General features: G+C 37.4%; 1 protein-coding gene across 6 annotated transcripts in view; it reads right to left on the bottom strand.

Moving 5' to 3' along the window:
- Positions 1-2,621: 2,621 nt before the first annotated feature.
- Positions 2,622-15,106, bottom strand: part of LOC149570526 (Biotin/lipoate A/B protein ligase family) — a 126,120-nt gene continuing 113,635 nt past the window's right edge. For 3 of the 6 annotated variants that reach the window (XR_016362947.1, XR_016362948.1, XR_016362945.1), the window contains 2 exons: positions 3,118-3,444; positions 2,622-3,034 (listed from right to left, as the gene is read on the bottom strand). The gene's annotated coding sequence lies outside the window, so the exon portion shown is untranslated. Of the gene's footprint in view, positions 3,445-15,106 lie in introns of all 6 variants that reach the window. The other 3 variants (XR_016362946.1, XM_089823122.1, XM_089823124.1) reach the window with 2 other exon arrangements.

Here is a 15,106-nt window from a genome sequence, read left to right as displayed (position 1 = left end):
ATTTTAAGGTTCTTGATCTATTACCACGACTGACTACAACATCTGTTGTCCTGAAATGTGTCGGATGTCATGATAATCAAGATGGTCTATATATGGTTCCAAGATTGTAATACCTATGATATTGAAGACTTAATTGTCACCAAAGGTGATATCTGATTGACTTCTCTTGTTGTTGTCCCGGAATGGTGGAAATCAGATAACTCATTTTTGTTTGATATAAAATGTATTCAATCTGGAAACCTTATTGATGTGATACATCTATAAGATGTTGTTCAATCTTCTCTTGCTAAGAGGGAGTGTTCAGGAAGTAGCTTCAATCAGATTGAAGCATATAGAAAATTGATTTAATAATATGTATAACTATAGAACAGATTACATATTATATGTATATATATACATATATACTTAACCATATACTTGCATAAGTTTAAATGTAATCACATACATATTATGTCTGCATTCGGCAGTGAAAACTTCCTTATAATCCTCCTGATGTCTTAGTATTGCTCTTGGTATTAGTACCAATTCATGTTAATGGTAACAATAGTTAACATTGTGTCATTGTGCTAAATAAACAGTAAACTCCACATAGAGATATGAACCTATGTGGCATGAGCCACGTAAGGGTCATGCCCCTACGTGATTACATCCCTTGGAAACATATTAATACCATTCGTGTTTGCCATGAGAGAACGACCAATTGCCACGGCAATCTGAAACTCAAGACAAGCATTCGATATTCATCAGTCAAACAAAATTATAATTTGCAGTGATAAATAAAATATTAAGTGCAGTCACGTACTTTCTGCTACACCCTCACTTATATTGTCTGAGTTAGCTCAGTAATAATAAAAGTTGAAGTCCGAAATACTTGGACTGTTATACAGTCCCTCAGACACATTCTAAATATTAATTATTATTCTCTCTACATCAGATCCATTTTCCTTAACCAAATGATCTCTTCTTCTTGTATTTGTGACTTTGAGTTTCGTGTGCTTGCTGGTAGAGGTCATGTAGTGATCATCTATCGTTATTTTCAGAATTTGTTGAATCTTGCTAAACGTCAAGAGTATTATGATGACCGCATGGTTTTTACAACAAAGTGTAAATGTAATGGCAAGAGGATCTGTGTCAACTGTTGATGTGGCATCGAGTTGTGTTTTGAGTTTCACACAAGTGCATGTGGCAGCATTGTGAGTGCTCTCGTGTAGAGGCAGATGATGCTTGAGGTTTTCTTGGTCAAAGATGGAGTTGTCAAGGAAGATTGTCTGCTCTCTAACCCTCAAGAGGACTGGCCCGAATTTTAAGCATCGCTTGGAGGGTGTTATCCTTAGACTACAATTAGGAGTATTTTTTTTTATTATACCTTCAAATATTTATTATGAATTTTATGCAGTTAATTCATGCAATAACATAGGGAAGAGTGAATCTTGTATACTTCTAGCTTTAATCTGTATATTTCTCTTGAGGACATAGGTTGATTCTATTACCAATCTCTGTAAAATGCTTCCAGGATGGATCGAGAAGCATAAGGATGATGAGAGATTGCATCCAGAGGGAAATTCCAGGAATTGAAGGCCTCAGTTAAAGCTTCAGGACCCGCAAGCTTCTGAAGAAGTGTGACTTCAAAAGCTCCTTGTTGGTCATTGGAGTCAACTATATCTTATTGTAATAATCTAAGCAATGAGAATGCTACCCTTGCTGAGAGGAAGACACTGTTGAGAGAGAATCTCAGCTTCAATGATTCTTATACATGTTTTTAATGAGTTCTTCTCCATGAGGGAGAAGTTGAGAATTTCAGGGTGCAATCCCTTGTTAACAAGTTCCTCTTTACAGGAGATTGAGGTGCAATCCCTTGTTAATGTATTCTTGTCTGCAAGAGAAGTTTGACATGAACACCCTTGTTCCACCCTCTGGAAGTAGCCATGGTGAACATCATGTTGAGATGACTATATCATTTTGAGAAAATCTATGACAAAGTTTTCTTGTTCACACACATTGGTGTAGCCATTGTGTTTGTCATGATGGCATGAAATCTGCAAATGATATCTCCTTTGCTAAGAGGGAGTGTTCATTTTTGTAGTTGCAAGAGATATCTTGATTACTTGCATGGTGCTCTTTCATATACTCACATTTGGAAATATGAACAGACATGCGTTTGAGGGTATGAAGAGACATGCATTTGGAAATATGAAGAGACACACATTTGGAAAATGGAAGACTTTCGGTTATGATATGAAGAGTCTCTCAATTCAAGATACATATCATTGCTTTGTGTTCTGAGTTGAGTATTTCAGTTTGAAGCATTGTACTCAGACCTTTATTATTTGAATAAAAGCAATATATTTTTGGGTGTGGCTTGGTTTTCCCAGGATAAATTGTTGTATTGTGTCTTAGTGTTCTTTATTTTGTTTATTGTTGTTTATCTTTATTTCTGGACAAAATATTAACAAAATTTGTGTAATATTTTTTAGCATTCACTTTCTTCTAAATTATATTTGTTGTCACTGCATTTTACTCTTTCAAGTTTCATAGTGTACCTACATCATCATTTATATTCATATATAATAATAGTTTCCTTATTTATTGGTAGGTGAATTGTGATATTGGGAACAAAAAGCTTGATAAAAATTAAAAATTAATTGTGCATCATCCCTGTAAATAGTGTTACAAAAGAGTAACCATGAATCTTAACCCTCTCAAAACAGGGAGAACCTACAGCCCAACCAGCCCTGCTGGTCTTCTTTCCCACCTTTAACATGTAGTCATACTATTGTAGAATCATAAATTTATCATATTACACATGTAAAAAGTGTTATAAAGAGAATGTTTCGTAGACTTTTCAATATGCTGTCTACTTAGAAAAGTATGATTTAAAATGTCGAGTGTTTGTGCTATGTTTATATTTATTTTCTTTGTACATTCATTATTAACACATCTATAGAAACACCATCCTGTACATTTTCTTCACTCATCCACCACCAAATGTCCAAGTTGATCTGGGATGTAGAATGGACCTCTTGACGCAAATGAGCTGCAATGCACAGCCTTCATTGAAGTCAATTCATAGAAAAATATGCTTCTAACTGATCTATCCAATTAACCACCAATACGAACCTTGAACACAGTAAGTCTAAATACACTTGGAAGTTCTTGAGCACCAAAAGGTTAGAAGAGCCAATGGGAACCTCCTAACTAAGGATTTCAGTGAACTGGTTGAACAGGAACATTATCTGTTGTTAAAGTTCCCTTGCAATGTCACTGGCGACAATCACTTACATTGCATCTTGTGGTTTATGTTCTCTGACCATTGAAGCTTTCATAGGATGGCATATTGGATGGTTTCAGGGGTCTCATTGTTTGATGACAAGCTTTAGATACTCCAACATCATTCAACGAGAGATATATTCCCAGGATGAGCCACTCTGATTACTGATATGGATCCTAAAAGATGTACATGAAAGAACAAAACACTGTGAGAATTTAGGCATGTAATGTATGTGAAATAAATATTAACATTCAATCATAGATGATAATAGTTGATCAAAGAAAGATGCATATATCAAGATTACATTTGAAACTAGAAGAATTTATTTATTTGTCTGTTCTGCACAAGCATATTCTTGAGGGAGATGTATGGCTGTCAATTTTCCACTAGCTATATTTATACCATGATTATGCTGTGAAATCTAATAACTCAAATGAATATGTTAAAGTTTCAAACTGTAAAGTATAATGTAATAACCCTTACAGAAAACTCTCAATTTTTTCACCATAAAGCACTTATTCTGATTGTTTGAATCCTTTTGTTTGCTGTTTGATGTTTATAGCTGCATGATTATAGAATAATGCAGAGAAAAAAAAAATATATCTTTCTATAAACAACAGTTTAGAATGAAGAAACAATGCAAATCTGACCATTTATAACTGCCCGATTGGTAATGAGAGATTTAGATTGATAAGCAAGTTGCTCATACAAAAATGTCCTTCATGCATAGTGTTGTATGGCACTAGCATTCATACAAAATAATGTACATACAGTTTGTTGGCAAAAAGTTTTGTGAGTCAATGTGACCACAACTTACGAAATTGTAACTTTAGGCAACGGCACATGAGATTACTTTCTCCTCCCAGCAATAGGGAAGGCTCCCTTCTTACAGTAGGTGGCTCCAACACAAACTTCACTAGAAATTACAAAATACGGTGGTTCTCTTAATCTATTCCTCTTTTTTCAGGAATGATTGTACAAAATTCAAACAACTTATAAACAACACTAAAATTTAACCAAAAGCACCAATGGCTGGAATAATATTGATGTCTTGTGAGTTGACGTATGAACAACACAAAAGACACCAATCTACTTTATATAAGTAGAACAATTGTAGAAACTGTAATGTTCCCGTCATAAAATAATTATTAATCAAACCTTTGTTAATGGGTCGATAGATTTAGTATATCTCAGACCCATTTTTATTTAATTGTTTCTGTAGGTATGGCTATCAGCTATCTTTGTAAACCATCGGGAAGTTTCTCCAAAGGGTATTTAAGCACGGCATGTAGGTAGCAGTAAGTATGCGATTTGGGATTATTTCTTTGTATTGCGAATTCTTGTTGGAGTTCACTATTGTTCGTCATTTCGGAAGTGAAAGATCTTCCCTACTTAGCTTTCCAGTTTTTGTGGGACTCGACCCTCACCCTATACTATTCAAGATTCCTGGCTTGGAACTGGCAAATCGGAGCATCATTATTGTTTACGAATAACATTATTTCTAGAATATCTTCTGTTCAGACTACATTTATATCTATCATTGTTCTTTGTATTAACAAGATTGCATTTGGAATATTTTTGCATTGAAGGTGGTTAATTGTCCTCGTCCCAAGCCATTATCGTACGGCCATCAAACCATCATTGTACGGCCTCCAATCCATTACACTACGGCCACTCCACACACTGTACAGCCTCTTTCCCCCTCACTGTATGTCCTACCTCCCATCACCATATGGCCTACTTCCCATCACTGTACAGCCACCCTTCATACCAACCATAGGACCAACATACAACACTGCACTGTCTGAGCCAAGGACACTGTACGGCGAACTCATTTGCACCGTACAATCAACTCAGAGACAGCGTACACTTCCTTCACTTGCTTCCTCCCTTCTATTCAATACCCTCCAACTATCTGACAGGGGACGAAATTAGGTATACAGAAAAAATACATCTTCAACTGTAGGGGACCGGAATACTATAGTGGTATCACAGCCAAGTTTCTACCAGCCTATGGAAGTGAATGCAAGTTTATACCGGAAGGAGAAGGCGAAATAATCTTGTTGGTAGAATCGTAGATCCTCAGGATGCTATGACAAAACTTGTGAATCTTTTAAGAGAGCTTAGCAGAAACCAAATGTAAATCAATGAAACCCAAAGGCTTATGTAGAAAAAACTACAAAAATTGGCCAAGGGAAAGACAACAAGAGAACAAAATGGGCACAACAACGACTTTGTTACAAGAAGGACAAACTCTCAACCCTCTCGCTCTAGACCCTCGATACCCATCTTCCTTCCAAGGATGGAAGCACCATGCAAAGAAAGAGAGCCCACTTTTCAGGAGATGCAAGAAAAACTTCGGGAAGATTGGAGAAACGCAAATATGGAAGGTGATATATCTTACAAAGACTATGTTGATCTAAGAATGAGATATTCAGGTGGGGGAAATCGTGGTTATTTTAACGTTGAACTCAGGAGAAAGATCGGAAAAGTAAACTTATTACCATTTGATGGATCTGGAGCCATCACTACACAGGCATGGGTTTTGAAGGCAGACACCTATTTCCAACTCAACCCGATGCCCGAAGAGGAAGCAATCAAGTTCACAGCACTCCATCTGGAAGGAGTGGCGCAAGAGTCGTGGCACCATGGATTGGTCACTCTCGGCCACGACCAAGTAACCTCTTATGTCAAGTTCACTAAGAGACTCATTGATCGTTTCAATGGGAAGGATCCTAAGTTAAACTTCAAAGATCTAGCTCAGCTAAAGAAAACAGATACAGCAGACAATTACATCACTGAATTCCAAACGCTGCCAATACTAGTCACAGACATCTCTAAAAGACGTTGAATCATGTTATTCATGGATGGGTTGAGAGAGCCTTTGAGAGGCTGGATCAAAGGGTTCATCTCGTGCGCACTCAACGAAGCTATTAAAGTGTGTAACATGGCCACATCTTCCTCCAAAACTCACATAGCTACGCCAACACTACCCCCACACGAAGACAAAGACAAGGAGCTAATTCAGAAAAAACATTCGTTGGATGAAGACTCTTGGCAAGAGCTCCAGTGGAAAAAGCTTTATTTCAGGTGCAAGGAACCATGGGGATTAGGTCATCGCTGCCTTGGGAAGGGAAAGATTCATTACATTGAGGTGTTTCCTGATGATGACGAAGGACAAGTACCTACAATGACTGGTGAAGAAATTAACCAGTAGGAGAGAATAAATGCCCTGATACAAAAAGGGGGTTACATTGCTACCCTCGCTACAATTGTTGGAAGTAGTATCTTCAAGGTTCGTGGCACACTTCTTAGGAAACAAGTCACAATCATGATTGATAGTGACGCCACACTCAATTCATCAATTCATCTTTGGTCACTAGTAAGGTCTTGCACACAATAGAGCATGGAGGATTTGAGGTTAAGGTTGTTGGAGGAACCTTGTTACCCTGCACTCATGTGATCCTGTTGAGTTTTTTGGATCTGCTGCAAATGCAGTAACACTGCCATTGTCTTTGGTATGTACTTTCCAAATGGCAGCCATCTCTCTAATATAGGATGAAGAATGGATAGACATGTCTCTTCACGGGACATGTCTATTCATTAGAATATAATTAATATAATGACAAATAAATATCTCATATATTTAATATATTAAAATATATATTATATCTCACACTTATACACACACACACACACACACACACACACACATTTGTACTATGGTTTATCCAACTAAAGCTACCAATTATTAACACTTCCTCTTAGCTTAGAGAGGATAAACAAGATTCATACACAATATGAATAACATATTACCTCAACGTAAATAATGGTTTCTAGAATGCCCGGTTTATTGAATGCCAACTCATTTGGCAAATGTTAGCTTATTTGACATCTGCTCAATGCTACAAACATCAACACTCTCTCTTAGCTAGGCAAGATAAATGGTATAATCATATTACATATCTTGTGATCACATAACACATGATATGAAATATCATCTAACATATAACACCTAGTTTTACATATCACCTAACAAGTGATATCAAGAATCACCTAACATGTGATACCTAGTTTTACATATCACCTAACATGTGATATGAGGAATCACCTAACACGTGATACTTAGTTTTACATATCACCTGACACGTGATATGAGGAATCACCTAACACGTGATACCTAGTTTTACATATCACCTAACACGTGATATGAGGAATCACCTAGCACGTGATATAAGTTTTACATATCACCTAACACATGATATGAGGAATCACCTAACACATGATACCCAATTTTACATATCACCTAACATCTCAATATGATATCAGAGATATGGTCTGTCCAAGAATATAAAGTCTCATGATATTCACCATAACTCAAAATTCTTCAACGGTAATGTGCACTTACCATAGGAACATTCATAATCTATTGTGATTGGTCTCAGCCATCACATGATGTCTATCACAATCTAGAAGATCGTGGTCTATTTAAGGAATTGAATCCACTATGCTAGAAATCATCTATTCCACCATGTAAGAAATCATCTATCATGATTTGTTTCAGCCATCACACGATGTCTATCATGATAGAAGATCAAGTTATTGTAAGATTGTCATCTTCCAATAATATCAACAAATACAAGTGATAATCATTTTGAAGTCATCACTTCCTCATGATTAACGCAAGGCCCATAAGGCATTAAATGATTTCACTAGTCTAATAAACAATTAAATCAAGTTTACCTCATAAGTGTTTCACCTTCAACAGTTAGACTCCCTCTCAATCACTATGACCGAGATTGACACAAGTTGACTAAACCCATCAGCTCCCTCTGAAGCTTGAGTTCATCAACATTTTGACCTCTTTGAAGATGCCGGGCTCCCTCTGAATCTGAATTCCACATTCTTTTGTCCTTGTGTTTCAAATATTTCCTTTCATAAGGTGAGCCCATACAGGAAATATAACGCATGAATCAATTTTCATCCTTCATTGAATATTTATCGTTTTGACTATACCATTCGTTGACTAGATATTGGGCATGTGTTTCTTATTTATCTCCAACCCATAAGCTTGCTGACTGTAGAGATAATAAACCTCCTAATTGGAAGAGAGTGTTGACTGCATTCTCTAAGTTTGTCCTATGCACATGATAGTCTCCCTTGTAATCAATAACATATTCGAACACTGATCGCTTCCTTTCATTTATCCATTTCCTTCATATTAATCGATATTCATATGTGAATGATTGACTTTCATCGATGTTAAAAATTGTGTTTCTTATCAACCGTGATAACTTATAATTGTCGTTATCTATCAAATCTGCTAATTTATTCCTATTGCTTCTCATTAAGTGGTTGAACATAGAATGGTTGGAATCATAACAACCACACTCCGTCTAGGAAAGAATGTTGCGATCACATTGCCGTTGGGGACATACTCCTCTGCTTTATCAAACGCATCCTATGTGAATGGTTGAAACGGTGATTACAGTTCCAGTAATTCCGCAATTGTGATGTCGGTGTTACTTCAATCCTCCTCGAATGGAGTCTAAACCATCCACGTAAATCTCCTTCCACATCATTTTCAAGATTGTCGTGTTCTGCTAGTGTTGATCCTCCGCAAGGTATAGTGACTCGAATCATGAGTCGCTATTCACTTATTCCCACCGCAAGAGAAATTTTATATTTTTCTATTCCATATATTTCTTTGGTTGTGGTGATTTATCCCTTCCAAGATTTCCTCAAGTGTCTTTTCTCGCAGAATTTGCATCGACTGATTTGATCAACAGCCTAAGTCATCATACTTCGCTTGCATATGAAATGGGAGCACGAATAAGAAAAAATATAATATTACAAGTCTTCAACCATTTTACTAAGTTGGCAAGGCTTATTGACAATGTTAGTCTTTATGCTTTAGTTGTAAAAAAGGGCGAGGAGGAGCATCAGAAGGATCCTACATGCTCGGTGGACGCTCAAAGGCATATCTTTTCTCTACTCTTGCAAGATGAAAAAGAAGATGCACTTGCAGGGTACAATTTCTCATCATCGTTAAATTCCTTGAGAAAGTCTATCCGTCATGCCTCATACTTGCCCTTTCCTTTTGTTGACTTTCATTACTCTTCCCCACCTAGCATTTGCAGTTAAGACAATATTACGCCCTTCCTTTGGTAACTCCTCTCTACTACTCTTAAGAGTTTCCAAGTCTAGAGATCTCATTTCTTGTCTAAGGTGGCAAACCACATCATAGTTTCAGTGCAACGAATTCTACTCAGGGATCTTCTTTGATTACAAATCGCAATTTTAGGACATCCTTAGATGTTTCCTAAGGAGAGAATAGTGTTCTCTCAACTAGGCAATTTTGAATACACATCCATTCACACCCAAGAAATATCATGTGATACCTATTCCCACCAGCACCGAAGGACAGAGAAGGAATATTATTTATCTTTTCTTCTACCAATTTTGCAAATTATTTATTTCTTATATGTAACCCTTACTTACATTTACAAACTAGGCTCTAATACCATGTTGAGTTTTCTAAATCTGCTGCAAATGTAATAGCACTGCCATTGTCTTTGGTATGTACTTTCCAAATGGCAGCTATCTCTCTAATATAGGATGAAGAATGGATAGGCATGTCTCTTTACGGGATATGTCTATTCATTAGAATGTAATTAATATAATGAAAAATAAATATCTCATATATTTAATATATTAATATATATATATTATATGTATATATATATAATATCTCACACACACACACACACACACATATTTGCACTATAGTTTATCTAACTAAAGCTACCAATTATTAACAGATCCCATGACTAAAAATTTCCATAGAAAACTATACCTTGACAAATGATTTATTTGTCATAGATTTGGTTGATACTGATATCATATTGGGCATCCAGTGGATGGAGACACTTGACCAGTACACCCAAAGTTTCAAAAAGATGGACTTTTCATTCGAGTTGGATGGCAAGAAGGTGTTGCTAAGAAGAATGTCAAATAAAGGATAAAGGGAAGTCACAAGAAAGCACGTGTAGGCCATTTTTAAACATGATATGATCCCAAACGCTGCAAGTAAAAATAGGACAGTCAACACTTTACCCCATTCCTTGGATAATTGGCGGGCCCATCAATTGGTCGAGTACTCCAAGAACACTTTTGCATGTTTGTTGATGGATGGCTATATACATGATAAAAGATACCAAGTTATTGATGATATCATTTACTACGGCGATAAAATCGAATTGGTACCCGACTCAAAACTAAAGAAGTTGATTACAAAAGGTTTTCAAGAATCGGATTTGAATTTGCTCGAGGACAACCAAATTTTGGGACAGAAGAACTGTAATCTTCCCGTCATAAAATAATTATAAATCAAACCTTTGTTAATGGGCCGATTGATTTAGTATATCTCATACCCATTTTTCTTTAATTGTTTCCGTAGGTATGGCCGTTGGCTATCTTTGTAAATCGTCAGGAAGTTTCTATGGAGGGTATTTAAGCACAGCATGTAGGTAGTAGTAGGTATGCGATTTGGGATTATTTCTTCGTATTGCGAATTCCTGTTGGAGTTCAGTATTTTTTTCCATTTCAGAAGTGAAAGATATTCCCTACTTGGCTTTCCAGTTTCCCTGGGTCTCAACCCTCACCCTATACGATTCAAGATTCCAGGCGCAAGACTAGCAAATAGGAGCATCATTATTGTTTACGAGTGACATTATTTTGGAATATCTTTGTGTATGGACTACGTTTATATCTATCATTGTTTTGTGTATTAATAGGATTGCATTCGGAATATTTCTGCATAGAAGGTGGTTAATCGTCCTCGAAATATTTCTGCATAGAAGGTGGTTAATTGTCCTCGTCCCATGCCATTACCGTACGGCCATCAAACCATCACCATATAGTCTCCAATCCATTACCCTATGACCACCCCCACACATCGTACAACCTCTTTCCCCTCACCGTATGGCCACCTTTCCATCATTGTACGACCTACCTCCCATCACCGTACGACCTACTTCCCATATTGTACGGCCACCCTTCATACTAATCATACAACCAACATACAACACTGCACTGTCTAAGCCAAGGAAACCATACGACCAACTCATTTGCACCGTCCGGTCAACTCAGAGACACCGTACACTTCCTTCACTTGCTTCCTCTCTTCCCTTCAATACCCTCCAACTATCTGACAGGGGATGGAATTAGGTATACAGAAGAAGTACATCTTCAATTGCAAGTGATTAGAATACTATAGAAACCAAAAATCTTCTACACTTATCCTGAATGAAGATTTACTAACTTGGACAAACAATAAGGCACAAAGTCTCTTACCGAATATTCACTATTTTTTATGAAAGTACTTAACACTGAAGCACAAAGGTTTTCAGCCTTAAGTATTTGAAGCCACTATCAACTATTTAAATTTGCCTTTATGTAGCACAAAGACTCCCAAAACTCGTATTGAACTATAACTCTGAATGCAATATACAACACAAAGCCTGCAAGATTCGATTCAAATCCCTCTTAAAAGAAGCATAAAACTCACAATCAACTCAAGAAAATGTCATCAGATCACAGTTTGGATTGGCACAAAGTCTCAAAACAACTTGTTGAGCGGTTGTTTTACATGGTGACAATGGCAGAAATCCTTACAACTCTCTCTCTTGGAAAGCTCATCAAATTAACCAACTCCATGGTTCTGAATGGTTGTTTTTCAACCAGTTGGGTAGCTCAATTGAAGATAAATGTGAATATTCACAAGGAGGCTTTTGCTCTATTTGTAAATCCTGCAAAACTTTGAAGAAACACAACCACAAACCAACGTGTTTTTTGTAATTTCAGATTTTAAAATGAATGCAAGTACTAAAAATGCAACTATATGAATTCCTATTCTAACTACATGTTCAAAAGAAAATAACAGAGTTACGGTAACAAGAGATTGAAACAAATTGCTGAAAAGTAAAATTCTTAATGGACATAAGTCATAGCCACGTGTCTGCGAATTAATTTTTTGAAAGAGATCAAGTATAAAACCAATGAAATTAGGAGCAGCGTGTCCTTAACTCCACTAATGCAATCGTCAAAGGGAACTAATGGGAATCGAAAGACATTTCACAATTCATCAAATCGTATAGCCACGGAAAGTGCACGCACACGAGACAAATTGTTATGCAAGAACTCGAAGGTGATCCTTTCTCCAATTCGTCACAACAGAGGAATTTGTTAGCAAATATGACAAACACTAGAACTAATTGATCGCACGAGTATTAACATACAATAGAAACATTGGCTTCATTGCTATTCATGAACATAAAATTCATAAAGGAAATGCACATTCCAGCAAGGAACACTACACAGAATGAGAGCACCAATAGCATACTTTGTTGCATCAAAATACTAGCCTTGAATACATATTACATCTTTTTATTTATAGGATACTCCATCCTTAATGCAATTTTCGGATCTAGGGCTTTTTCCTTGCAAAAAAATGCTAAAAACACTAATTTTAAGCAAATTATGTACAAACTGACTCCTAACTACGTGCTAAGTCGGCATGTACTCTTTATTTTATTAATTACATGGTGCATGGACCTTTACATGACTCAAAAACTCATAAAGAAGATAAGAAGAGAGATGACTTTGGATGATCTAAGAGCCTCTAGCACTTCTTTAGATGTAAACTTGAGCTTCACTGTTTGTCTCTATCAATTAAATTGTCACCAAATCACGTTTTCGGTGTATGAAACACTCAAAAAATAGAATTAGTAGCTAACTATTGGCGCCACCGCAACTGATCCAAAGTTGTCGGTGCGCTTGCACACCTTGCAAAATTGCACATCTTTGGAGACAATGACTTCTGCCAAAACTTCAAAATTGCTCTAGCGCACCTTTAGAGGTGACAGGACCAAAATTGGTAGGATTTGTCTAAGTCCAAAATCTTTAGTTTCCAGCATCTGGGTCTTGTTGACCTTCTACCAAAATGATGTCTAGATGGGCATCCTTGAACTTTTGGTTGACAACAATGATCTCCTGAGTATTCAACATGTCTAGAGATTCATACTTAGTCCTCACCTCCCTGCGGAACTCACTGACCTCTTGTTTGATCTCTGCAAAGTCCTCCAGCTTAGAGTCCAACTCTTTCAGTGTCTCCTCAATTTTGAAGATGTACCTGATGTCATCTTTGGAGATCACTACTTCAAATGATGTCCCAAACTGTTGTACAATCGTTTTAATAGAGCACAATAGCGATCCAGAGTCGTCTCCAAAAATCTCTAAGTTGGTTGCACTGTAATATTTGTCTACTTCCAAAAACTGATCAAGAGTCCTCTTCTTCATATCCTGGATATATTCATAGACTCCAATCATGACCCTATTATCGGCCACTATCTTTTCTATCCAATCATCTATCTTATCAAATTCTTCAGCCGTATATACATCTAGCAACATCCTGTATCTCTACCCCTTGATGGTCTGTAATGCTTCAAGTCATTGGTCCAAGTGGACACTTTGTCCATCATCCCAAAATCTTGATCAACAACTGTAACTAAACTGTCAGCATTCTTCTGTATATTAAGCAATACATTCATGTTTGCCTCTATTATCTGTACACCCCTATACTCAAAAGTCAAAACTATGACCCCATCTCTTACATGCGTCCAAAAATGAATCACTTTGTGCTGGGGTCGAAGCTTGTTTCTCGAGGGCAGTGACTAAGGTGATCTTAGGATGATCAAGGTCAATAGGACCTACTATCTTCTTCACATACTCCTACAACAAATCATTTTGTTTCCTCAATTTCAAAATCTCTACCTCATCTTGGTCCAAGTGTTGAAACACTTGCTTGAGGCCCATGGTGGTCAAAACTTTGGCCGTGTCTTTGATGGCCTTTCCCAGTACTACTTCTTGCCTGTGGTAGTCCTGTGGGGTGATGCTTTCTACATCTGTCAAAGGAGGAGGGATGGCAATATCAAATCATCATTCTTATTCTTCATCACAAAAGCCAATTGCTTAGGATCTTTCCGATTGGGTTTCGACAATCTTACTGCTTCCGTCAAGGCAATCAATCCTTCCTCTTCACTATATTCTACATACCTCCTTTGACAAGTTAATACTTCTCGACTTCAACTATGTCGGAGTAGTACCCATAGGAGACATATACTAACCAGATGACGAGATCGTCTCTAAAGTTGGTCCTTTTCCCTTATTGCTCCTCTCCAGGGTCTTTTCCACTCATGGTTGTTCCATCATTGGGGTGGTCGTTACAGTTCTCGAAGGAGGTGGTCTAAACCCTTCTGTAGGTGGTGGCTATTATCTTCCCATAACAATCTGCCCTTCCTCTCAAATTTCGTACAGTCTACAATTGCACAAAGTCATCTCCTTCTACTGTTTGGCTCCCAACCTCTATGATCAAAGGAGGCAATGGAGTAGCATCCTGTTCTTGTGGAGACAAAGGCGGTGACGACGGCTTTCCCGGAGGTGAACAAGGTATCCCTAATGGCCCTTGTGGAAGTGGAGGCAACTAATTCCAGTCCTTGCCCAATGGTTACCGGCATGATGTGTCCTTCAACACTCTACCCTCCAAATGAGTCCCTGCGGGCATGAAGTTGAATGCCAAAAGATCGAACACATCTGACCTGTCCCCTTCTATGGACTCAGTCCACCCTTCCTACTCTTTTATTTGCTTCGTTCTTCGGTGGATTCTTCAACCTAGATTGGTTGTTCTCGTGAGGCCAGGGTAGTTTGTGTCGAGCTGCTTCTTTCTTCCTCAACGGCCCTTGCTAACCGCATCCTCTTGTTTAGAGGGAGATATTCAAT

The sequence above is a fragment of the Cupressus sempervirens genome, chromosome 3, assembly GCF_028749045.1.
Source record: "Cupressus sempervirens isolate cs-2001-9-10 chromosome 3, ASM2874904v1, whole genome shotgun sequence".
In the NCBI taxonomy this organism is placed as follows: domain Eukaryota; kingdom Viridiplantae; phylum Streptophyta; class Pinopsida; order Cupressales; family Cupressaceae; genus Cupressus; species Cupressus sempervirens.
The sequence above is the reverse complement of the archived record's forward strand: the minus strand, read 5'-3'. Positions and strand labels throughout refer to the sequence as shown.